The sequence below is a fragment of the Biomphalaria glabrata genome, chromosome 7 (assembly GCF_947242115.1).
Source record: "Biomphalaria glabrata chromosome 7, xgBioGlab47.1, whole genome shotgun sequence".
Classification (NCBI taxonomy): domain Eukaryota; kingdom Metazoa; phylum Mollusca; class Gastropoda; family Planorbidae; genus Biomphalaria; species Biomphalaria glabrata.
The window spans coordinates 8,203,571-8,231,142 of NC_074717.1; the positions used below are offsets into that span (position 1 = coordinate 8,203,571).

The 27,572-nt window shown below is 35.7% G+C and overlaps 1 long non-coding RNA gene across 1 annotated transcript; it reads right to left on the reverse strand.

Annotated features, from left to right (window-relative positions):
* Positions 1-4,250: 4,250 nt before the first annotated feature.
* LOC129927423 (uncharacterized) lies at positions 4,251-5,593 on the reverse strand. Its single transcript, XR_008779036.1, has 2 exons — positions 4,464-5,593; positions 4,251-4,343 (listed from the first exon to the last, which is right to left on the reverse strand). It is a non-coding gene; the product is annotated as an uncharacterized LOC129927423 (long non-coding RNA).
* Between the last annotated feature and the right edge of the window lie 21,979 nt (positions 5,594-27,572).

Consider the following 27,572-nt stretch of genomic DNA (forward strand, 5'->3'; position numbering starts at 1 on the left):
TCTTGTTTATAGTGTCGAATAGAGCGTTCTTACTTTTTAACAAACTTTACGTCATCGTCGCTAAGTAAAACTTTCCCCTTATTTCCGAAACAAATAACTAAATCCTAAGCATGTCATAACAAGTGCAGTGTTCCAGATATTTGCAGATATTTTTGAAACTAGAGATGAAGTAGATTGATTTACAGAAACCAACTGGTTTCTTATTAGTCTACTAATCTACTTTTCTCGTTATAGAAAAAAACCACATTTCCATTTCAGTAGCACACACCTCTTGAGTAACAAGGTCAGAGCACAACAACACACATGAATTATATCAACATTGCATAGTTTAAAATAAGGTCCGCTGGTCAGCCCAAAGTAGAGAAAGTGGCAATTGAACACAGTCAATGAAGACTTAAATAATGTACTAAAGGGACTAACTCTTCTTGACATTAAAAGTAACAACACTTATTATCCCTCTTGTCACTTCAACCATAAAACAAATAGAGAAACCAGTTTTTTAGTACTCTACAGTTCTTTAACTGTAAGACTAGACTGTCACTGGAGCCATCACCTTTAAATCTACAAGTTAACTGAACCACCGTCTTTTGTTCTGGTGGGGACACAACTCTTCACAATGTAAACAAAACGGAAATCACATCTAATAAAAAGAATAGCAAAATCACTAGCATGCATCTCAATACTGCAGGAATAAGCTGCCTTTTTCTATATGAATCAAAATTACTTACTTACCACTAATTGATTAACTAAGTGGTTATTTTTTTTTAATTGGTTCATGTAATGCAGGGGTTCTCAACCCGTGGATCGCGACCCCCTTGGGGGTCGAATGACGATTTGCCAGGGGTCGGCTAAGACCATCAAAAATATGGATTGCTTTTGTCTATTCTTTTATTTCTTTGATTTCTAAGAGATAGACATTCATATTTGATGCTCGGTGTAGAATTTCAATGAATATACATATATAATTCACCATCCCAATACGAAATAGTGATCTTTACTATTGATCACTTTGCTCTCAATAACTAATGAATGATAGATTTTAAATAAAATGGAACATTTTTACTCCGCTCCAATTTCCACCTCTTTCACTGAAAAAACAAACAAACTAGTTACGCCCTTATGTAAATGTACTGAGAGTACAGAAAATTCCAGTTTGGAGATATAGATCCAGATTCGGAAACAATAAAAAGGCAGTATTGTACACAAGACAGTACTAACAATTTTCATGAACTTCTATTTTTATAAGAGCGCTATTCAAGTCACTCCTTCATGGAACCTGGAAGCTGGACGCTGATCTCAAAAACGACTCTAACGATTTTCCTAAATCGCTGAGAAAAGAATTGCTAGCTCGTTGACCACACGAGAAAACTCCAGTCTGACCGTTATAGTTCTTAAAGTAAAAAATAAATAAATGTAAATTTGGCTGGAGACAATATCTAGGTCTAGAGCCAGCATGGCGTAGTCAGTCGTTTTAACGTATGAGTAAATTTAAAGTTGCTTCAATTTTATTGAATTTCATTCATCCGTTGCTTATATTTTTATGTAATTCTAATGAAGACTACATCTAGATTATAGATCTAGAAGTAGATCTAGACTAGATATAAATAGTTCTAAATCAGACTTTTACGTCTATTGTTAGATCTATAATAAACATACCAATAAACAATCACAAAAGTTTGCCTTCATCGTTGGCGGAATCAGAAATTTCCTAAGTTCGAGCAGTTGACGCTGTCACGGGTTTAATACCCGAACGGAGCCAAAATGTTTAAAATTATTTTTTAAAAAGTGTTATATAATATTTTAAGTTTATTAATTAAAATTAAAATGGAGGTATTTCCTTTTTTAAAAATATATTTTAAAAATCTTTTTCTTGTTATATTTAACATTTTACTGATTACATGCGGAAATTCTCACTGAAAGCTGTTCATAATAGATTACATTTTATTTTAAGCCGATAATGATATGAAAAAAAAAAAAAAAACGGTTAAACCAGAATTTTCACAGTGTGGCCAGTTAGTAATTTTCTTTCCATAGGTATACATGACCTATAGAAATTTCTAGAAAAATCGTTAAAGCCTTTTTGAGATCCGTGTCTAGGTTCCTAAACACACGAAGAGTTAGCAAGCTAAATAGAGGAATGGTAGCAAGAAAAACATTAGAAATACTTTTTTTAAAACAAAGACAAAAAATCCTTTATACAACTTATAGAGTGATTGTTTATCTCTTCATAACTAATAAATGTTAGTTTTTTTTTAAAAAAAGGAATATTTTTATTCAGTAGACAGATAGATAGATAGATAGATAGATAGATAGATAGATAGATAGATAGATAGAGGTAGAGATAGATAGATAGATAGATAGATAGATAGATAGATAGATAGATAAATAGATAGATAGATAGATAGATAGATAGATAGATAGATAAATAGATAAATAGATAAATAGATAGATAGATAGATAGATAAATAGATAAATAGATAGATAGATAGATAGATAGATAGATAGATAGATAGATAAATAGATAAATAGATAGATAGATAGATAGATAAATAGATAGATAGATAGATAGATAGATAGATAGATAGATCTAAAGCTGTGATGGTAAATCTTTATTTCTGCCTGGCTTAACCTGTGATGTTTTAAACCATGTTTAAATCATAATAGCTTACTTTTGTAGATGCTGGTCATAAAAGATGCTGAGAGATAAATATATTTTTTTTTTACATTTAATAACTCTAAAAATTACTGATAATTTTTTTTTATTTCATAGCAAACATTGTCAAGTTACATAACTCATTCGTAACTAATTTAGTTGTAAATTTCATTGTTATCTCCCGTAAATTTTTTATATTGTTTTGGTCTGGACTTTCAACAGCTGTCAAGAAAAGATAATCCTTTTTTTTTTTGGCTTCGCTAATTATTATTGTCGTTTATCTCTCTTATTGTTAACTAGGTCACATTATCTTGCTCTTAAACTGACGTAAATACTTTTCAATGTTCAATGTTCATGGTTGCGAGTGTAGATTGATATCATTTTATATTGTGATTATCTACTTCTTAGAACATAGAAAATGTAAGAAACAATTACATGAATTAGATTTTTAAATTACTTAAGAGTGAGTTGTAGACACGATCTGATATATCCATGGCTGAGGGAGAGAGAGAGAGAGAGAGAGAGAGAGAGAGAAAGAGAGAGAGAGGAACATCTTAATTATTATTATATATTTTAGAATGATTTTATTTTATATTTCATATAGAAACATTTTAGCAACTTGATTTATTAAAATAGCATTTTAAAAAAAGATTATTTTTTTAATTTTTAAAAAGAGGTTTTACTTGGGACAAACAAGTCTATACAATTATATGTCTGCTCACACCAATTTTCGCTAAAACTACGACCTGCGGGCCACATATAGCAATGTTCTATCCAGCCCCTTGATACTTGTGCCCAGGGTGCGTAATAGTGCTGTAGATATTTGATTCCACTGGATTCTTGGATTGTTCTCGGGGTTGAGTCCGGTAAACACATTAAATGTATTTGACGTCCATACCAAAAAGGTTTGTGCACTACTCCTGCACGCTTCGGGCTTAAGACCTCCCTTTAGTTATTCATTGTTACGTTCATTGAACTTATAAAGGCAAGAAGGTATAGGCCCTTACTCGTGGTTGTGTGTTGGACTAGAGTGTGCGTGTCTTGTACTGTGTGTGTCTCTTAAAGGACGTGTGTCTTGTACTGCGTGTATTGACTCTCAGCTAGAAAGCGTGTACTCTTTTACTTTGTGTGTCTGCTAGAGTGCGTGTTTGTCTTGTACTTTGTGTTTCTGCTAGAGTGCGTGTTTGTCTTGTACTTTGTGTTTCTGCTAGAGTGCGTGTTTGTCTTGTACTTTGTGTTTCTGCTAGAGTGCGTATTTGTCTTGTACTTTGTGTTTCTGCTAGAGTGCGTGTTTGTCTTGTACTTTGTGTTTCTGCTAGAGTGCGTGTTTGTCTTGTACTTTGTGTGTCTGCTAGAGTGCGTATTTGTCTTGTACTGTGTGTGTCTGCTAGAGTGCGTGTTTGTCTTGTACTTTGTGTTTCTGCTAGAGTGCGTGTTTGTCTTGTACTTTGTGTTTCTGCTAGAGTGCGTGTTTGTCTTGTACTGTGTGTTTCTGCTAGAGTGCGTGTGTGTCGTGTATTGTGTGTGTCTGTAGATTGCGTGTGTGTCTTGTACTGTGTGTGTCTGCTAGAGTGCGTGTGTCGTGTCCTGTATCACATTTTTTCCCCTTTGCCTGCACCTTTAATTCAAATACTCAAAGTAAATATTTTTGTCTGGATTTAGAATTTTACTTCTTGGTGTCTATCCATACCTATCCATACCTATCCATAACTATCCATACCTATCCATATCTATCCATACCTATCCATACCTATCCATACCTATCCATAACTATCCATACCTATCCATACCTATCCATATCTATCCATACCTATCCATACCTATCCATACCTATCCATGTCCCAATACTTTTAATCATTGACCCTATTATCTTAATCTTGATATTACATAACTCGCTAATAATAATAATTCATTTTCATAACTATTTTTATTAGTATGACTTGAACGTAAATTTGTGTGCATAATTATAGGCCTACATTTCAGTTTGCTAGTAAGCATAATAATTCATAGGCCTGAAAGATCTTATATCGCTATTATTTTCAGCTTGACGCAACATTATATAGATACTATAACAACGGCTTTGTTTGGTTGGATTATAGAAAAATATGTAGGTCGCAGATAGTTCTAAAAGACATATGAGATAGTACATTCCCTTTTTAATTTTCAAACTTCATAACACGCTCTTCTATTTGGTACCGTTTGTCCACATTGTAACATTCTATCGAGAGACTTAAAGTAAGGGGAGTTGTACATTATATATCCAGTAGCAGCATGTTTGAATAAAATGTTTTTCAGCCCGAAAGAAAATAATTTAAAACTATTATATATATATATTATATATGAATATTGATACATCAGTAACAATTATAAGCACATATAAAATGCATTGCGATAATTTATTTCTCTTTATAAAAAAACGTGTCAAAGTTATTTACAATGCGTTGCGTTGAAATTATATTTAAAAAAATCTTTTCAATTTAACATGAAACAAAAATCTGGCTTAGATGCCAACTGTAAGTTTATAAACTCGTATAAAAAAAATAAAACCAACGATATACAGTAGCTGTATCTTAAACTCATCACTACAGTCGCATAACCCCCTCTATCTTTAGTTAAATTTACTTTCTAAACTCTAATTTCATTGTATATATTCAAAGCTTTCATTTTCCAGAATTCATTTTTCAAAGCTTCCATTCAAGCATTGCTTTTTATACGGCTGCCAACTTCTACATTTTTTTTTGTTTGGTTCGTCTATTTACGTAAATACGTTTATTTGGATTTGGCTTGTTTTGACTGAACTCTAACCTCGCACAGGGTTATAGGTCAAACAAGTTTCTTGCACGCATACATGTCACATTTCGTTCCGACATTTGTTTTTTCTTTTATAGTCATTTTTGTCCTTAAAACATGTGCACTTAACTCTTCAGTCTATCCCATCAATTCGTAAACCTTTTTAATTGTTATCTACCTTTTTTAAAAAATTAATTTATTGTAGCTTTAAAAATACAAACATATTAAACATTTAATCAAAAGTTTTTGTGAGTTTGTTTCATTTGTATTGATTATAATTATGTTGTTCGTTGTAAGACAATGTGCTACGGCAATCTAAATATTCTAGTTAGTTCCCTTGTATAATAATATACTCGATGTGATGGCGGTTAGACATTATTAAAGTGATAATTGTCTTGCGCAGGTTTGTACCACTCAGAATGTCCTTCACATTTGCCCGGAAGTCTGAGACGGCTGTGACCAGCAGACAGCCCAGGACAGACGTAGACAACGGAAAGAAAACCTAAACCGACTACCGGAAGACAACCGTTATTTCTGCACTGGATGTGGCCAAATATGTAGGTCACAGCTGGGACCTCGTGAAATACTGCATTCCACGTTAATGTTTGTACTATGAGACAATCCTTATTATTATTTCTATTCTTATTAGTCTTGTTATAAGATTAGATCATAAGACCAGTGACTTCTGCTGTACTGGCAAGTTAGTCCTGCGGTACTTACCGGTCCCATACTATACTATCCTGGCTAACAACTATCATCCATCCGTTACTGCCCTTTGAGCCCCCCTGACCTGCCCTAGCACATCTCTCCATTCTCCTGGGCTTTACGTCTCCGCATCTAGCTATATAACTTACTGAGACCTTCAAATAATGGACTTAGCAAAGTGGCAGTTAAACAAATAATAATAAGGAGTTTATTTACAAATAAAAAAATAATTCATAAATAAATAAGGAAATAAAGGCCGTATTCTCATAGGTCAACAGAATAAAATTTAAAAAAAAATAAAAGTTCAAATGACTGTCATCACTGTGGAACACTACCGTCTGGTCTCAAATCAAAAGTTTGTCTTTTAAATACCACTCAACCCTAAACTGGTCTTTAGAATATTAATTGATGAATTAATGGCAATGTCTTCCATTCGGAAGATTAAGGATGAAAGTGTTGTGGCTCTTCCGCCGTGTCAAATACAAACACTGAAATAAACAGGAGGTAACCTTCAAGCCCCTGCGAAATACCAAAACAATCAAGATAGGTAGTCGACACTAGTGTTAAAATAGGAAACACTTTTTAATCCTCAAGAAGGGACCCGTCTAATGTCCTCTGTTACTAGCCGTCTGCATTTAACTTCTTATTTTCACTGCCCTAAATGAAAAACGTCTGTCATCGTCGCTAAGTAAAACTTTCCCCCTATTCCTGAAACAAATAACTAAATCCTAAGCATGTCATAACAAATACAGTGTTTACTAGATACACATACAGGGGAGGATATTTTTCAAACTATATATGAAGTAGATAGAGTTACAGAAACCAACTGATTACTAACATAAATAAATACAATCTACTTTGCTCGTTATAGAAAAAAAAACACATTTCCATTTTAGTAGCACACACCTCTTGAGTAACAAGGTCAGAGCACAACAACATAAAGGAATTATATCAACATTGCAATTGTTTAAACTAAGGTCTACTGGTCAGCCCAAAGTAGAGAAAGTGGCAATTGAACACAGTCAATGAAGACTTACATAATGTACTAAAGGGAACTAACTCTTCTTGACTTTAAATGTAACAACACTTATCATCCCTCTTGTCACTTCAACCATAAAACAAAAAAAAGAAACCAGTTCTTTAGTACTCTACAGTTCTTTAACTGTATGATTAGACCGTCACTGGAGCCATCACCTTTTTAATCTACAAGTTAACTGAACCAACGTCTTTTGTTCTGGTGGGGACAAACTCGTCACAATGTAAAGAAAACGGAAATCACATCTAATAAAACAAAAAGCCAAATCACAAGGATGCATCTCAATACTGCAGGAATAAGCTCCCTTTTTCTATATGAATAAAAATTACTTACCACTAATTGATTAACTAAGTGGTTAATTATTTTTGTATTGGTTCATGTAATGTCATCAACTTTGAATTATTGTGAAAAACTTTCATTGTGATCTAAGAATGGGAAGTGGGAGTACAAAACGTAATCAGGGGGAATAGCTCCATATATACAGCCATATCTCTCTCTACTAAATGCATGACACGTAGGACGTAATCATCTTCTTTTTCGAAGTAACGTCTGTATTATATAAGATAAGAAGAAGATAAGTAGCTATTATTTTCCTTTTTCAACGCCAATTAAAATAAATAATTACCAATAATAAGTTAACTAATTGGTTAAATTTAAACATTGATTCTTGTTTTGTAAGCTACAATGCAGCGCTCCGCAAAGCGTGAACTTGAAACAAGAATGTATGTGGGAAAAAATAGCGTGTACAAATATTGTACCAGACATACAGACAGATCAACAGAGTGAGTCGATAAAAGGTTTGATTGAAACGATTCTATAAAACTATCGATTATTACATGATGAATGAATCCTTTTTCTCTTCCTAAACGTACTCTAGAATGAGACAAAACCTGTTTGGGAACATGGAACTATAAACTTAGGGAACATTGTCCCATCATGCATGCCGAGCACGTCCTTGAGAGCTGCATATAATCCAGGTGAAGATAATAACCCAAAAACACCTCATAGAAAAACAAAACTGTATGGAGATCTGCCTGATCTGGAAATCACTGCACATTTCCTGTAAGATATAAGACTAATTGTCTGAACCCTAAAGCATTTTCAGAACGAAGAAGAGGAAGTTATTTTAGTCACGTGACAAGATTGTGTGTAGTTGATAAAAAAAAAGAACAGGATTTGTCTTCAATAAATATTTATTTACTACAGGGTAGAACTGCACATTTACGGTATTTCGTTTCTGTGAACTCAAGGTTACGATCCCCCTTTCTCAGCCATCCTTGGGAATTAGGGAGTGATCGGGTGGGGACAAGCCCCTCCACTAGTACTTTCCTTCGGACTAAAGTGAGTACAAAATAAGTTTTAATATAACTTCTTTGTTATATAAAAACACTAATTCTTTCAAAATATGTAAATATTTTTTTTTTACTTTTTTACTTTCTGCAGTATTTTGTTTCTCTTCTTTCAATAAAGAAAAAACATCAATGTTAAGAACTTTGTCCAAGGTTTTGATTTCTAAGATATTTGATGCTCGGTGTAGAATTTCAATGAATATACATATATAATTCACCATCCCAATACGAAATAGTGATCTTTACTATTGATCACTTTGCTCTCAACAACTATTGAATGATAGATTTTAAATAAAATGGAACATTTTTACCCGCTCCAATTTCCACCTCTTTCACTGAAAAAACAAACAAACTAGTTACGCCCTTATGTAAATGTACTCAGAGTACATTCCAGTTTGGAGACTCGGAAACAATAAAAAGGCAGTATTGTACACAAGACAGTACTAACAATTTTCATGAACTTCTATTTTTATAAGAGCTCTATTCAAGTCATGGAACCCTGGAAGCTGGACGCTGATCTCAAAAACGACTCTAACGATTTTCCTAAATCGCTGACAAAAGAATTGCTAGCTCGTTGACCACACGAGAAAACTCCAGTCTGACCGTTATAGTTCTTAAAGTAAAAAATAAATTAATGTAAATTTGGCTGGAGACAATATCTAGGTCTAGAGCCAGCATGGCGTAGTCAGTCGTTTTAACGTATAACTGAGTAAATTTAAAGTTGCTTCAATTTCATTGAATTTCATTCATCGGTTGCTTATATTTTTATGTAATTCTAATGTAGATTACATCTAGATTCTAGATCTAGAAGTAGATCTAGACCAGATATACAAAGTTCTAAATCAGACTTTTAGGTCTATTGTTAGATCTATAATAAACATACCAATAAACAATCACAAAAGTTTGCCTTCCTCGTTGGCGGAATCAGAGAATTCCTAAGTTCGAGCAGCTGACGCTGTCACGGGTTTAATACCCGAACGGAGCCAAAATGTTTAAAATTATTTTTTAAAAAGTGTTATATAATATTTTAAGTGTATTAATTAAAATTAAAATGGAGGTATTTCCTTTTTTAAAAATATATTTTAAAAATCTTTTTCTTGTTATATTTAACATTTTACTGATTACATGCGGAAATTCTCACTGAAAGCTGTTCATAATAGATAAATTTTATTTTAAGCCGATAATGATATGAAAAAAAAAAAAAGAAAAAAAAACAGGTTAAACCAGAATTTCACCGTGTGGCCAGTTAGTAATTTTTTTTCCATAGGTATACATGACCTATACAAATTTCTAGAAAAATCGTTAAAGCCTTTTTGAGATCCGTGTCTAGGTTCCTAAACACACGAAAGAGTTAGCAAGCTAATTAGAGGAATGGTAACAAAAAAAAACATTAGAAATACTTTTTTAAAACAAAGACAAAAAATCCTTTATAGAACTTAAAAAGTGATTGTTTATCTCTTCATAACTAATAAATGTTAGGTTTTTTAAAAAAAGGAATATTTTTATTCAGTAGATAGATAGATAGATAGATAGATAGATAGATAGATAGATAGATAGATAGATAGATAGATAGATAGAGGTAGAGATAGATAGATAGACAGATAGATAGATAGATAGATAGATAGATAGATAGATAGATAGATAGATAGATAGATAGATAAATAGATAGGTGCATAGATAGAGATTGCTAAAACTCTCTCAAGTCGTATTTTCAGGTAGCCCATACACAAGACCAAATTGCCTGGTCATTAGATCAATTAGTCAATAGTACATTAGATAATATTACGTCCGTGCCTCAGGTCAGTAGAGTCTTTGGACGCGAGCAATACGACTTCTGCCGGTTTTTTTCCCCCCTGCGTGGCCCTTACGCACACTCCTGGGAAATTACAGTTAGTGATGCCTCACCCAGGACTTAATTGCTATTAATTGACCAACACGAACAACTAGTGAGTCTCGAGCAGACACCATGGACCACGTGACATAAGTTGGGGCCTTTGTTTTAACAATATGGTATCATAAGCTAATGATGGTCGATATTGGATTAGCCATTAATATATTCGATACCGTTTGCGGCGTGTTGTCATTTCTTAGTGTATAACATGCGAGGAATCGAATGCGGTGTATTCTCATATATTTTAAGTCTGGAATCGCTGGTCGTATTCGGACTTTAAGTATGTGGGCTGTGGCTCCGCTTGTCATCTATAGTACCTCAGAGAAATGGAATTGAGAAGCGTGTGTGTGTTTTGGGGTGGGAGAAACAGCTGGGGGGGGGGGTGTTACTGTCAACAGAAGTTGTTTCATAAATAGAAGCCCACCCCCCCAACTAGGGTACAAAACGGCAGGTGAAGAGGGACATAGACTAATGCTTATTAGCGTAATGGCTTTAAGATGAAGTGTATGATCTATGTAAGACAATTGTACATTATGTGGACTTGTTAGGAGGATCTGTAAAATTTTGTTTTTGGAGGAAGTGGTAATGGATATTAGCGCTCCACTACCTTGTAACAGTCTCGGTTGACATTGCCTGTTATATGTTCACCTCGGGTTCAATGTTTCCAATGGCAGGCGTCTCAAATAGCGCCTGACAACCACTCCTACTCCTGGTCTTAATGTGTGGCTCAGATACTGGCTCTAGTGAAACTGAGAAAAAAAAAAGGGCGCAAATGAGAGTAACTGGCGCCTAAACCAAAAAGCTTCTGACAGGAGTGTCTCGTTTCCTTAGTATAGGAAAAATCAGAATTCAAACCTCCGCTGCTTTCCAGCTATACCCAAACATGGGAAAGGCTTCGGGAGATTATCCGGAGGAACAAACATGAACAGATGACCCTTAGGCAGTTTGCAGCACTCAGTGTTACACCCTGGCATCAAACTGAGGCATACACAGAACTAAGAGTATAAAATAAGTTGATCCGGCCTTTGAAACACAAAACTTTATAACAGAAGGAAGGGCACAGTCGACGTTGTCAAAATTACAACAAGCGGTCTTTGGTTCTTCTTTTGTTCCTTTTTCTCTAATCTATTGCCGATCTAACTTTTTAATGTACTTTCGCGTCGCTAAGGAAATACCCAATTAAACCCATCTTCTACGCGTCTTAGGCCTACTATTGAGTTATTATAATAGATATCGCATACTGTACTATGGAGTAGGATCCACAATAAACCTTTATTGTGTGTATTATTTCTAGTTATATGTTTACAAAGTAGAACACATCTGCATAAAAATCTATCACAAAAATTTTTTTTTTCATTGCTTAGGTTTATTATTTTAAGATTAACTAACATAAAGCTGATAGATAGATAGATAGAATATATCTATATTTTCTGACTATGGTAGTACAGTTTTATTCTAGCATCTCAAACTTTTTTATATACAAAGTAGTTTGGTAATAAATGTGGTGCACGAGTAATGAATAATAAAAATTTCCAAACTAAAAGACAATAAAAAAAAATACAATATCAGTCTTCAACCAAAAAATAAAATAGCCCATTTTTACGGATCAATAATGAATTCCTGACCAATCAATTATCCAGCCAATCAGCTAAAACATAAGGCCCATAACTCATTTTTTTTTTACCAGCCAGGATCTATAACTCTAACATGATAATGGACAATGAGAAATTGGATTAACATGTAGAGTACAATCAAGTGTGTATGCATAAGTGAGTGTGTGTGTGTGGTTTTGTGTGAGAGAAAGAGAAACATGTTCGTGTGTATTTTGATCTTATTTTGTTGAAGCTTATAAAACTGTTTGGTGAGCCCCCTAGCTACATATATTATATTTAGTTTCTACACATCCTCAGCCCGGCCCTAAAATGTGTGTGATCCACTGAGTGAAATCTAGTTCGAAACCTAGGTTCAGAAATCTAAATTTAAAAAAAAATTAAATTACAATACAATACGAAATAAAATAATATTAGTTAACATGCAGACTAATATATACCAACTAAAGTACGTTATTTGTTTTAATATTATTTACTCAACATCATTTCCTTATTTTGTCATCTGGTTTACGGTTAGCTAATCATTCTGTAGTTGTTGATATGCTAATCCTTGTATTATTTTTCTGTCATTAGTTGTTTTAATAGTTATGCAGTATGCTTTTGCTATTAAATAATATTTTCATTACTATAATTATATTTTTGTAAAGAAACTACGTATAGGTTAATCATGTTTCAATTTTTTTCTTTAATTCTTTATGATTCAATGTTTGTGAAATGTGAGAACTTACAAATACAAATTAAATTTAAAAAAAAAATTAATAAATAAAAAGCCCACAAAAGAGACATATAAAGCCAAAATAAAGAGGCAAAGAAAAGAGGCCTAAGGCCCAAGGATTCCCTGATGTCTGTGCTAAAATTGAATAGCGCATATTCTGCTTTGTTTTAAAAATTGTATAGATGTTATTAAATAAATTTTAATGTCCAAAATGTCACCTTAAAAGATTTTTATATAAAAAAAAAAAGAATTGACGTAAATATTGTGATAACTTAAGGGAGGCAACTCAACGAGGCACATAGATGTTTATTTACAAGACATCACAAATGCATGTAGAACAACGTGTCTTGAGCACAACATCTTTACATCAGCTCTCACTTGGGCGGAAATCGTTCTCTCTCTCTCATGTCCACATTCGACTTAGTCTTGTCACTAATAGTGCGAACCTTCTTTCTGTACTAGCCTGGATTGCGGTGCGCATGGCAGAGTTATAACAATATTTAACAATTCACCATGTTCAATCCGAACAACTCTACCAGTCTCCTGCAGACCTTGGTGGTAAAGAACGACAATCCCCCATCTCGGGATTTCAAAAAGGAGAAAAAGTTTTATAGGAAGATTAAAAATGTATATTGGTTAGACACTAATGTTAAACGACATTGAATAGAAACCCAATTTTTTAAATTTGTAATATTTTAAATGTATTAATTGTAGCTCAAAGCGGCAAAGATTCACTAAAAGTTAGACTTAAACTATTACTTACATTGGATCTTCAACAGGACATGTAGATGTAGATTATCATCCAGGGCAGAATAGGCCAAGACGGACTAAGAATTTGTTAGTTCAATCTTCAAGTTACTATAATCTACTACTTATGGTATAACTTTATTACACATCACGCTATAGTTTAATTCATTTCATACTCAACACGCATGTAAAATGTAAAAATCTTTCCAAAAAAACAAAAAAAAAGAGCGCCAAAAAGAGACAAAGAAAGAAAGCCTTCAAAAGAGGAAAAAAAAAAAGAGGTATTGAGCCCAGGGATACCCATGATGAAAAAGCTTAGAGAAAAGCACAAATGCTGAGATTTCCTAAAATAATAATAATAATAATAATGAACGGTCTAAATGATCATGAATTATAGAAAAAAACAATATTTAAAAAATTGGCAACGAACTGTCGAGATTTTTAACTAAGTAACCCTTGTCCCCATATTGTCATACATAAAACACTGAACCATAATCTTCAAATACAAAAACAAAATTTAATAAAATACTCTGAAAGACACAAAGATAAAGGCACATTCCTCGTTCCATATACTAGGACAAATTTGTACAAATACTCCTTCTTCCCTAGTGCTATTAGAGCATGGAATGGGTTGCCTGAGCTAGCCAGGAAAACCAGTGACTTGGCAGAATTTAAGTCATTGGTTATATGCATGACTAAATGCATGACGCGTAGGACGTAATCATCTTCTTTTTTGAAGTAACGTCTGTATTATATAAGATAAGATAATATAAAGGTCTTCGGGGCTCGGAAAGACCTTCCTTCAGGGGACAGTACCAGGAAAAAGAAGAAGAGGCAGACAGAGAAAGCGATGGGAGGACAACATACAAATGGACGGGACTGCCATTGAAAGAGGTTCTAACTAAGGCAAAAGACATATAGGGATTGGAGAAAGACGGCCGATAAATCTTGCATGGAGCCCCAATGGTCCAACAGACCAAGGGATAGGCAAAGGTAAAAACCCTTGTCCCCGGAGAAGTGGAGATTAAAGACATTGAATCAGAACAACAACTCCCTCGGAAGTCTTTATCGCACTGTCGTTGTCCTCAGTGTTGAGTATAACAATGTTAATGGAACCAATTTTTCTGTTAATAAAGCAGTTGGACTTCTCAGTATCCGCTCTACAAGAAAAGCTTGTTCCGTTTTATGAAGCTCTCCAATACTTCACTTTCCTTTGAAATCTTAACTCTTTCTCTCCTAACTGACGTTACCAACGTTGATTCCACCAGAATGTGGTAAATAATTACGGAGAGAAAGAGTTAAAACTGTTAGAAAATATGAGGTCAATACTTGCACTTAATCGAACTGAATAGGTCTAGTTGTAAAAATTCTAATATATTATCCTTAACTCATATCCCTAGAAACAAGAAAAAAAATTATATAAAAAATTATAAAAAGAAATAAAAATCTCTTGAGACAATCACTTATACACACACACAGATAATACAAACAAAGAGAGAAAAATGTCCCAGATATGCTAATGGAGAGAAAGTTTAAAGGAAAGAAAAAGTAAAAAAAACAGAAATTCATCAGTCTTCCTATAATCTGCTTCAGTGATGAATGACCAGACTCAGCGGTGAAAAGAAACACTTGTGATAGTAAATGTTTCAATGTCTTCCTTCTTGTTTCTCTCTTGATTTCTTGACCAACAGACTCTCTCTCCCTTTGTCAATGTCGCTCTTTTTCTTTTTCTATGTGTCCTTGACTTTGTTAATATGTCTTTCTCTTTCTCTCTGTGTAGTTGTAACATCTGTGTCCTTGTTCTCCTCTTTTTTTGGGGGGGGGGGGGCGATCCACTCTCTTTCCTTTAATCTCTCTCTCCGTATGTCTTTCTTTCTCACTCCCAATCTTTATCTATCTCTCTATCTCTTCCTCCTTCTACCGTTATCTCCCTCACTGCCACTTTCTCTTCCTCCATTTCATTCTCCGTCTCTTTCTCCCACCTCCTTTCTTTCACTATATCTCACTCTCTTTATCTTCTACCCTCTCTCTTTCTCTCTATCTTACTTTCTCCCATTCCTCTTTCCCTACCTCTCTACCCCCTCTCTCCTCCTCTTTCTTCCTCTCTCTACCCCATCACTATTTTTCCTCTACCTCCATCTCTCTTTATCCCTCTCTCTCTCTTCCTCCCTCTCCATCTTTCTTTTAATCCTCCTTTTTTCTCTCCCTCTCTTTATCTTCTCTTTTTCTTTCTCTCTCTTTCTCTTCTCTACTTCTCCTTCTCTCTTTGTCTCTCTCTCTCTTCCTTCATCTCTTTTTTTGTCTTCCTCTCTCTTTATCTCTCTTTTCTTTATCCCCTTCTCTCTTTCGCCCTCTCCATCTCTCTTTCTCTTCATTCCTCTACCTCTATTTCTCTTTATCTCCCTATCTTTATGCCCCAAGCTCTCTCTCGCCCTCTATCTCTCTCTCACTCTCTTATCTCTTTATTTATCTCCGCTGTCTACCTCATTTCATTTTTTCCCATAATCTCAATAGTCCCTAATTCTACATATCGCCTCTTCAACCCTTCACCCCTCCAACACTTCTCTCGTTGTATCTTCTTCATTCTGTCTCGTTACAATTTGTTCTACCACTTTTGCTTTCGTATATCGTTCTTCCTTTTCTCTATCTGGGTTTTCTGAACGCTATCACATGTACACAATTTAACCCAAGACATCAGGTTCGTTTAATTAATACTATCTGTGTAGCTTCATAAATATATTTCTATACGAATAAAAATTGTAGAATATATTGAAGTTATAAATAAAACTATTTAGACTTCTTATTCTTTACTGCGTATTATCTTCCTTTCGATTTGATGTATCATACGAGGATAGATGATAATCAGAAATCAATCATCACAACTGAAAGTGTAATCTTAAGAGTTATTTTGTGTGAACGTACTGAAGGCCTGGTCTCACTGTGTCCACCTTTCTGTCAGTATGACCTAACTATCATTATAACCAGCAAGGCTTATTTTTATTTTTACTCCAGGCTGTTATTTAAGTTCTCTGAGGTCGGTAATTAATTTCCCAGAGTTGGGTAAGCTGTTCAATGCAGGAAAAAGTTCATTCTGTCGGATTAATGAATGTCTTTCATTCATCTCCGAATCTATGAAGAATCGTGAATAAGAGAAGTGTGCTGGGGATAATACAAGAGAGAGAGAGAGAGTGAGAGAGAGCAATTAGATGTCACCAAATACCACATTTATATTTTTGGACACGAACTGTTACAAGGAAAAAAAGAAAAGGTAAAGTGAGACTTATAGGACATTGGGGTAGAGAATTCTGGGTAATGGCTAGAGACTGTGCGTGAAGAGAAATAGGACGCATTTGGTGGTTTTAGGGTTGGGGAGAGATGGGAGGTAAAGGAGGGGGAAGGGGGTTAGAGAAATCAGACTTGGTCATTTATTGCATTAAGGTGTCCGGTGAATGCCAGTCATTATCTTACATTCAACATCGATCACCTTTTCGTTTTTCTCGCTTTAATGTACGGAGCGCATTGGGACATCCATCACTGCACGTCCGGGGACAAAAGAGTACACTAAGAGAGGGGGGGACTCTGTGTGTGTGTGTGGTGTGTGGAACGTTAGGGGGATGGAAGTGGGGAGTGAAAGTGTGGGGGCAGAGAATACAATAAATCTCTGCTGTACGAGAAGGGGGTGAGGATGGCTGGACTTAGATCTACTCCTTCAGATCGTGTATGACATTAATTGTCTTCGGAAAACACACGCTTTCAGTGGCCTTGGCTTCAGGATATAAAAACGAGAGGCCGAATATTGTGAGCTGAAAATGAAATTAAAAAAAGAGAACTCTCCTATTCGCCCTGAAACACGTTAATGCACGAAATTCAGGTTTAACGCTAAGAGCGATACTTCGGAATACTGGAAAGTCTCTAATCCTATGTATTTAGAATGCGCAACTGACTTTTGCAGATAATGGGGCACGGAGTCAGAATGACCGCGGACCTATAGGCAAAGACCACAACGAGTAAGACACCAAGGAGCAGAAGATAGAGGGGAGGTAACTTGGACAAAACTTAAAGGCAGTGACGTTCTAACGTTCAGAAGTTTTCACCTGGAACCATATGCAGGAACCATATTCTAGAATCATATGCTGGAAACATTTACTGGAACCATATGCTGGAACCACATGCTGGAACCGTTTGCTGGAACCATATGCTGGAACCATTTGCTGGAACTATATTCTGCAATCATATGCTTAAACCATATGCTGGAATCATGTGCTGGAACCCTATGCTGGAGCAATACCATATGTTGGAACCATATGCTGGATCACAAAGACCCGCAGTGATTTGATGTCTCAAGCAGCAATGGAAAATGTGTGCTGATAATGTTGACGATAGCAGGCGCGGTGGCTGAGTGTTAAAGCCCTTGGTTTCCGAACCGGGGACCCGGGGTTTGAACCTCGTGAAGACTGGGATTTTCACTTTCAGGATCTTTAATGGGCCTCTGAGTCCATCCAGCTCTAGTGGATAACTGACATTAGTTGGAGAAAAAGCAAAGACGGTTGGTCGTTGTGCTGGCCACGTGACACCCTCGTTATCCGTAGGTCTTAGAAACAGATGAACTTTACATCATCTGCCCCATAGATCACTAGGTCTGATAAGGGAACTTCAAGGAATGCGATATCGACATTCACTGCTGGGAAGCACTAGCTCTCTATCGCTCCTCATGGCGTGAAGCTGTGAGCCTCGGAGTCTCAAGATTTTAAGCAAGAAGTGTGGGTTAGGGTTAGGGTTATCCTAGGGCCGCTGTAAGAGCTCTTCCAAAAAAAATCTTTCGGACGCCATTTTCTGTCATCTAACTCCTCCCCTTCCCGTTTATCTACGTCAAATGAAGGCAAGCTCCTGTAGAGTATTTAAAATAGCCATCTTTGTTTCTATGGTAACCTTGTTTATTTCAATGCAGAATTCACTTTGTAGCGTCTACATACCAAAGTGAAAGAAACAGTCGACTATCAGCCTGACAGCGATACTACATAACACCAATACATTGGGAGAAATAGAGAGAAAGTAAGAAAGAGAGAGGGATAGAAAAAGAGAGACTGAGAGAGAGAGAGAGAGAGAGAGAGAGAGGGGGGGGGGGGAGAGAAGGGGAATGAGGGGGAAACAAAGAAAGGGAAAGATAGAGGGAGAGAGAAGGGAATAAGGAGAGGGTGAAGAGAAGGAAAGAGAGGGAACAAGGGAAAGATAGAGGAAGAGAGAAGGGAAGAAATAGAGGAGGAAGAGAGGGAACGAGAAGGAACGAGAGAAATAGAGAGAGAGAGAGAGAGAGAAATAGAAACAGAGAGAGAGAGAGAAAGAGACAGATCCAGAGAAAGACGCGAAATGGAAATAAAAACCTGACGAAAATGATTTGAGGCATCGGAGAGGAGAAAAAAAAAACGTCCATTCACTCCAATTGGTGATGCCAGAGATGACACTTTGCAATGATACCGTCTCGCTACGTCACGCAAACATCGCTCTTGTAGTCATGAGATAGGTCCCAATGTTGGAACGAGGCCAAGTAACGAGATGCTAAGGAAAAGAAAACATTTTGACGCGGTTCGTGTAATAAATATCAAATGTCTTGTTATTTGGTTTTCTTATAGATTTGATAAAATTGCCAAATGGCTGAATGCAATTGACCTTTGGATAATGGCTGGAGGCCCCAAGGTTTTGATAAACATGACATTAGACTTATTATTTCCAATGAATTTGTTTGTTTGTACTTGTGGACGTTTGGACTTGGGAAATGTCGACTCGTGGACTTGTTGGCTTGTGGGCTTGTGGACTCGTGGGCTAGTAGACTTGAAGGTTTGTAGAATTGTGGGATTGTAGTGGCTAGTAGACCTGTGGACGTATGGGCTTGTGAAATGTGGACTTGTTGGCTTGTGAGCTGCTTGGGGGTTGACTCGTGGACCTCTGGGCTTGAGGACTTCTGGATTTGTGAAGTGGGGGCTGAACCTCAAAATCCTAAAAAAATTATAGTAAAAACTAAAGCAAAACTACAGTCACCGAAATCCCCTTTCCGGTAGGAAGAGATTTTTATTTCGTGGGAGGGGTAACTTGAACCCCCCTCCCCGTCCGGCTACGCCCCTGGAACAAAAAGATCTAGATTTGGTCGATATATAACAAAACTTTTTTTTTAATAACTATTGAAATCAGATTAATTAGACAGATGTAGAGATTATAATATATTAGTATATAAGATCAATTTATAGCTTGCGTGTAAACGTAGCAGGCCACATAAAATAGCTCATAATTTACTATTTCTAGATCTTATCTGTTTTCATTCTATGTTATATCTAATTAATACCTGACAGTCAAAATAGAAATTTCTGTCATAAAATTTGAATGTAATTAAGATTACAGACCACACCTAGATCTATGCAGCGCTGATAAACAAAAGACACTGGATTGGTCAACTAATACATCTAGCTCTACGTCATTTATGAGACTGTAAGTAATGGTATATATAACAATAGTATCGATAAATTTCGCTGGAATGCAAGATGAAAGAATGATCTACAATATTGTTATATAGAAGGTGGCAGGGCCCGTAGATACCAGAATCGATTAGAAATAGAAATAAAGTAGATAAGCATGCGCTTGTGTTTTTTTTTTTAATTTTGTAGGTCGCAGGTTTAGTAAACGTTTTGTTAGTTATATTTCCCCTTTTAAACATCATTGAACCCTTATGTTGTATCTACACAATTATTGGTATCTTCCCCAATTCCTAATCGTATAATCAGTAGTTACATACAAGCTTATTTGTTGCGTATATAACTATTTACAAAGTACGAAATACATATTTAGGCGAAAATGAAACAGTTCTAAATTAGAACAGAAAAAAAAACAACATATATATACTATACTATAAAAGTACTCATAAAAGACAAAGGTTATATAGTCTTTTTTTAGTTACAAAATAATAGTGACCTAACGACCTTTAGTTTAGTTGGCCTACTAAGTCTATAAAAAAATATAATCATATTAATTAATTTTTTTATTGTTCAATATGCTGAACTTGTTATATAGTTAATGAATATGGCGTCCCAGAAAAATGTGTCCAGATACTATACGACACCTAAAAAGTCAATCTAGTTGCCAACGAGTTTTTTTTTTAGCATCGAGACAGGGGTGAGACAGGGGTGCATCTTGTCTCTCTACCTCTTCCTACTAGCCATCGACTACATAATGAGGAGAGCAATGAACCAGACTGCCTTTGGTATTCCATGGCGTGAACAAAACCGAATAACGGACTTTGCCGATGACGTTGCACTACTCGGGGCTACAAATGAATGCATACAAAAATGACAGAGAGCCTAGACAATGAGCCTAGACAGAGAGCCTAGACAGAGAGCCATCCAATATTAACCTCGCATAAACTTGGATAAGACGAGTGGGAAAAGGGCAAAGGGTGCCCCCGTCAGACTTTGTGAGTTAGAGCTTGAAGAGTTAGTCAAGTTTACCTACCAAGGCAGCATCATAACAAACGATGGGCAGGGAGCATTTTCCAAAGGCTGCGCCCTATTAGGACAAGCCAAGCCATTGGACAAATATACCTCTACTTCATCGTCATCCAAACAGCAGCATATGCAAGTGAGACATGGAAGTCATCTGCCAAACTTTAGAAAAGACTAAATGTAGCCCAACAAAAATGGCTAAGACCGATTTTTGGAGTCAGTTATAGAGATTGGCTCTCAAACAGGGAGATCCAATAATGAACTGGGAGTCGACCACTTAGTGAGGTTGTGACAGAGCGTAGTATGAGGTTTCCTGGACATGTTCTCTAACAAAATGAATTACGCATACCAAGAGTTTCGATGACATGCAAGCCAATACGAGGAAAGCGCAAACAGGAACTCCCTCGTATAACTTGGCACCAGACATTCACGGAACGCCTCAGAGCAGTGGACATTAGGTAGGAAGAGGCTTCAGAGATTGCCAGTGACAGTTCTTTGTGGAGAAAGCCTGTATCTACGTATTTTGTCATCGACAATGAATAATTGTGCAAAGTTTTAACTTGATTCAAGACTGGAAAGTGGAAGACATACAGTGGACATGATTCCACCCAGAATACGTTAATAGAAGTTTTGTAAAAAAAGTTTTGGATCTAGGTTTATACCTTTCTTTTTTTTTTTTTTTTGTGCGTATCTTTTTTTCTCTTTTGTGCTTGTCACGTAGCAGACTGGGCGAGTTTATTTTAATTCTACCCTGACGTCAACTAGCTAATCCTACCACCCCTCCAACAGCTCAGTATTGAGCATCGCCTGTCCTGAAATTGTTTATTTCACAACCATAAAAGGCAATCCTAGCAAGAGATGTAACACAGCTGCACGAGCAGATATCCGGAATATTAGCAAAAAGAATTTTTAAATTATCTTTTTTTACGGAAAAGAAATAGTTTTTTCTTGAGACTTTGAATAAGAGATTGACCCTTTACTAAACAATTAGATTAATTTGATAATCTTTATATGACATCAATTAGGCCAGATACACATCAAGCTTCACCTTCACTTTGACGGTTGGGGCATCATACTGGAGGTGTCAACTTTTTTTTCCATTCTTCTCTGTCATTTGTATTTGATAGAATTCTGGTATTCTTTCTGACAAAATATTGAAACCTGCCTTTTCACCACTTCGGGTGCCGATTTTGTGACCTTGTTCTTTATTATTATTTCTTTATTTTGCCATCCATGACGATAAAAAATCTAATTCTAATGTTCTTCACACAATGATGGGGACTCTGTGAGTAACTGTGTAACTAAACAATAGGTTTGCTATCAGAATGCTTCAGGTCCGAGTCCTAGCACTGGCGTAATGCCAGGCTGAAATGTGTAACAGCCAGTAAAATGATGATTTTTTAGGAAACCTCAGTATTTGTGCTTGGGGCGCGGTGGCTGAGTGGTTTAGAGCTTGGCTTCAGAACCTGGGGTCCTGGGTCCGAAACTCGGTGAAGACTGGGATTTTGAATTTCGGCATTTTTTAGTTTGGGAAAGTAAAAGCTGTTAGTCGTTGTGCTGGTCACATGACACCCTGCTCGTTAACCATCGGCCAAAGAAACAGATGACCTTAACATCATCTGCTCCATAGATGGCAATATCTGAAAGGGGAAACTTTACAGTTTAGTGCTAGTCTTTCAGCGTTTTTATTATTGGAATCCTTCATTCTAGGACTAATTTGGGTATTACCTTCACTCTAGGACTAATTTGGGTATTACCTTCACTCTAGGACTAAATTGGGTATTACCTTCACTCTAGGACTAATTTGGGTATTACCTTCACTCTAGGACTAATTTGGGTATTACCTTCACTCTAGGACTAATTTGGGTATTACCTTCACTCTAGGACTAATTTGGGTATTACCTTCACTCTAGGAATAATTTGGGTGTTACCTTCACTCTGAGACTAATTTGGGTATTACCTTCACTCTAGGACTAATTTGGGTATTACCTTCACTCTAGGACTAATTTGGGTATTACCTTCACTCTAGGACTAATTTAGGTATTATCTTCACTCAAGGACTAATTAGGGTATTACGTTCACTCTAGGACTAATTTGGGTATTACCTTCACTCTAGGACTAATTTGGGTATTACCTTCACTCTAGGACTAATTAGGGTATTACCTTCACTCTAGGACTAATTTGGGTATTCCTTCACTCTAGGACTAATTTGGGTATTACCTTCACTCTGGGACTAATTTGGGTATTACCTTCACTCTAGGACTAATTTGGGTATTACCTTCACTCTAGGACTAATTTGGGTATTACCTTCACTCTGGGACTAATTTGGGTATTACCTTCACTCTGGGACTAATTTGGGTATTACCTTCACTCTGGGACTAATTTAGGTATTACCTTCACTCTAGGACTAATTTGGGTATTACCTTCACTCTGGGACTAATTTGGGTATTACCTTCACTCTAGGACTAATTTGGGTATTACCTTCACTCTAGGACTAATTTGGGTATTACCTTCACTCTGGGACTAATTTGGGTATTACCTTCACTCTGGGACTAATTTGGGTATTACCTTCACTCTGGGACTAATTTAGGTATTACCTTCACTCTAGGACTAATTTGGGTATTACCTTCACTCTGGGACTAATTTGGGTATTACCTTCACTCTAGGACTAATTTGGGTATTACCTTCACCCTAGGACTAATTTGGGTATTACCTTCACTTTGGGACTAATTTGGGTATTACCTTCACTCTGGGACTAATTTGGGTATTACCTTCATTCTGGGACTAATTTGGGTATTACCTTCACTCTGGGACTAATTTGGGTATTACATTTACTCTAGGACTAATTTGGGTATTACCTTCACTCTGGGACTAATTTGGGTATTACCTTCACTCAAGGACTAATTTGGGTATTACCTTCACTCTGGGACTAATTTGGGTATTACCTTCACTCTGGGACTAATTTAGGTATTACCTTCACTCTGGGACTAATTTGGGTATTACCTTCACTCTAGGACTAATTTGGGTATTACCTTCACTCTAGGACTAATTTGGGTATTACCTTTGCGAGTACAAGCAGCAATATTGGCTTATTCTTTTTTTTTTAAATTCTGTGCCAGTGACATATCTTTTCGGAGACAGCTTGCCGCCCAATGCGCCGAACAGCGCGGAAGGATCTAAGTCTAAGTAGGTTGAGTGCTTACAAAGTAGTACTTTGAAATAAAACACAAGACAAACACTGAAAGATAGAAATGTTTTCCTTTTATTTTATTTTCCAAGTGGTCAACGTAGCAGAGGTGCCCCACGGAAACACTTGCAAGACCAGCTTATATGCCAACTTGCATTAATTGACTTATAAGATATCACCTACTTGAATGCGGCTTTAGAAAGAGACAGCCGGAGGTCAATTACAAAGGCCGCGGAATACGCATTTGAGACCAAAAGAAAATCCGCTGCCGAGGACAGGCTTAAATGTAGCTCTATCATATGCTTCTTCATGACCAGACCATATACCATTGTTGAACAGTAAAGTTTATATAGAGATTGTACATAGGTCTTAATCATGCACACTTGTTCAATGTAATATACCCGCCATGTCTAGTCTTTAATCCATCGTCGCAGTACAGCCTAAGAGGCATAAGTGTCAGAGCAAGGTCAGTTTAGTAGAATGTTAATCATAGAGGACCGATATCTTTGATTTATTTATCAGTAGTTAGTTGTTGTTGGGTTTTATTTGCCAGTATAAGATTACGTTGGTCATTTAGACCAAGACTGAGGTGGGTTTTTTTTAATAGACATATGACACCGGTTAACCGATTATAAGAAGCTTATTAATCAAGTTAATTATTCATGTACTAAATGTTTTATTCTTAGGTGTTAGCAAAATGAATATAAAGTATTTCGTATTTGAATTTTAAGTCTCGTGAATATCAATTAAGGGCCGGGAAAACACTCAAATATGATGGTTTTGGGAAAAAAAAAATCTATTTTTAGTTTTTACGTTTCAATTAGTTCAATATGTCTTACACGCACTTTACTTAATGATAACATTGAAAAACATTATTTATTATGTAAAAAAATGCATTTAATAATGGTCACCTTGTCATAAAAAGAGCTGAAAATGACCAAAATACCCATTGTTTTTACTTGATTTTCATAAACAATAATTATAGGGACCCCGCCATGTTTGGCCTCATTAAAACGCTCGTCCTTTTTTCTCTAAGGTCAGACTATAAAAAGACATCCAATGAAAAATAATTATTTAAGTTTGAACTTTCTTCCCTCCTATATAAATGCGTTTCTTGAATATAAAAAGAACTGCTAAGACCTATATATATATCTGTTAACGGACAAGTCTAATACGATTGGTTCACATGTTGTTTTTTTTTCATTTATAGAATTGATCGTCAATGGACGCTTAACCACAGCTGAAATGACACATTAGTGACTTAGTCCTACGTAGATTAGAATCTATAACTTTGCATAATTCTTTTTAAATTTTTAAATCTAATATTTTTTTTACATCAAACAATATTTTAAAAAGGAATCGTGTAAATTGGTTTAAACAAGGAAATTACGCTGGCAATAGATGTCGAAAGAGTCTCAAGAGTCAAGTCTAGATCTACTTGAAGTTGAATGCAACAGTCTAGAAGTAGACATATTATAGAGATGTAGATCTAGAGGATCTAGATCTAGAACTTGACTATATGGATATAGATCTACTTAAGAAATCTAGAAACTTTAGGAATACTATCAAGACTACTAAGACGACTAAGTGACTAACTTTTACTGTCTAGTAGAGACTCTTACTCTATAACTCTAGACATTCTACTTCTAGAATGTGTAGATCTAGTCTAGAACTAATGTAAATCTAGTTCTCAGTTGATCTTGGACTCTAATTAAGCTAATATAACTATTCTAGATATAGATCTATAAAGTCTAAATAACTTTAAATCTTATTTCGATCAAAATCAATAGTATATAATATATACCATATTATCTATAGTAGGGCCTATATACTGTAGTTCTGGAGTCTATTCAATCTAGATCTAGAGAACCTAATCTAGTTATAATAAATAAATCTATAAAGATATCTATTACGTTGTTGGACAAAAAGATTAATGACACAAATTAAATAAGACAAGACATGAATGATTGAAAAATGTTAACCAATTACACTACTACTTATTGGTAACTAATTATTTTGTCCGATACAAACAAGGGAAATTATTCTATCAGTCTTCATATACACGGCTAATTATTTTCCCTTAGAAAATTCAACACGGTTTTTGTTTCCCTTCGATAACCTTTGTTTGATTTTTTTTAAAATTTTATTTATTTTTGTATGTCTGAATATAAAAACAAAAGATCAGTTATATATTTTTGTTTTCTGTATTGGTTTGAAAAAAAAAAAGTTATCTTGCGACATATCAATTCTACATTAGGATTGTTTGTAAAATGTTTTGCATATTTCGGATGTTCCTTCAGAGTTGAAGATTATCACTTAAATGATGGGGGGACTCTATGGCGGCAGCTATGAAGACAGTTGCCTTTGGCTGGAGTGAGATTGATTGTTGAAAAGAAAAAAAGAAATCCAGACCAATACAGTTTCTTTTCTCTTTTCCTCTACATTTTGTATCATAATAATTAAATATTGACTTTTCCTTCTAGGGCAGAATGTCTGACCCGTGGAAATAAACATTTCCGTAAAGTCAACCGTACCCTACCCAATGTCAAACTGGCCGCATTGCCCCAGACCTTTAGAGAACTTAAAGACAACTCTTGTGCTTTGACCTCAAGACAACCTAAACTTGAAGAAACGAGACACCAAGTATTTAATAATTGTTGTTTATGTAGGTATACAGAGCATGTGTGTGTGTGTCTCTGTCTGCGTGCTTATCACTGTGTTGAACTGTCAGGCCAGGAAGTAGAGACCTGGAAGAGAGAAATGATTTAATGAGAAAAAAACACTTAAGTAGCTCATTTATTAATGTCTCACTAACACTTGTCTAAAACTTGATGATTTGGCACTAGGATGTGCGTCCCGTTGCACTAAATGTATTATGTATTTGTGGCATTCTTGCTATTAAATGTTTGTTGTTTAACTCTTGAAGGGGGCTTAGTGGCTGAATGGTAAAGCGCTCGGCTTCCTAACTGAGGGCCTTCGGGTTCGAATCTCGGTTAAGGCTGTGACTTTCAACTTCGGCTTATAAGAACGGCCTTAAGATAACATAAGAGATACGATAAGATACTTTTTATTGGTCCAATCAAATGGAAATTCAGTTTGACTACGATTTGACCACCTCAAAGTAATTACTGTAACAATACAATATAGATGCAAATACGAACAACATTCACACAGTGCAAGTATTCATAATTAGTGACTGTTGTTTGCTTTAGAATAATACTGAAGAGAGGTTTTCAACCTCAAAACCCATTACAGCTGGGTAAACTCAGGGGCACCCTAAAAATCCTGAAATTCAAAACTCTGTCTTTGCCAAGATTTGAAACCAGGACCCCAGGTTCGAAAGCCAAGCCTTTAAGCACTTAGCCTTCGCGCTGTAGTTTGAAATTTTATATCGGCACCTGA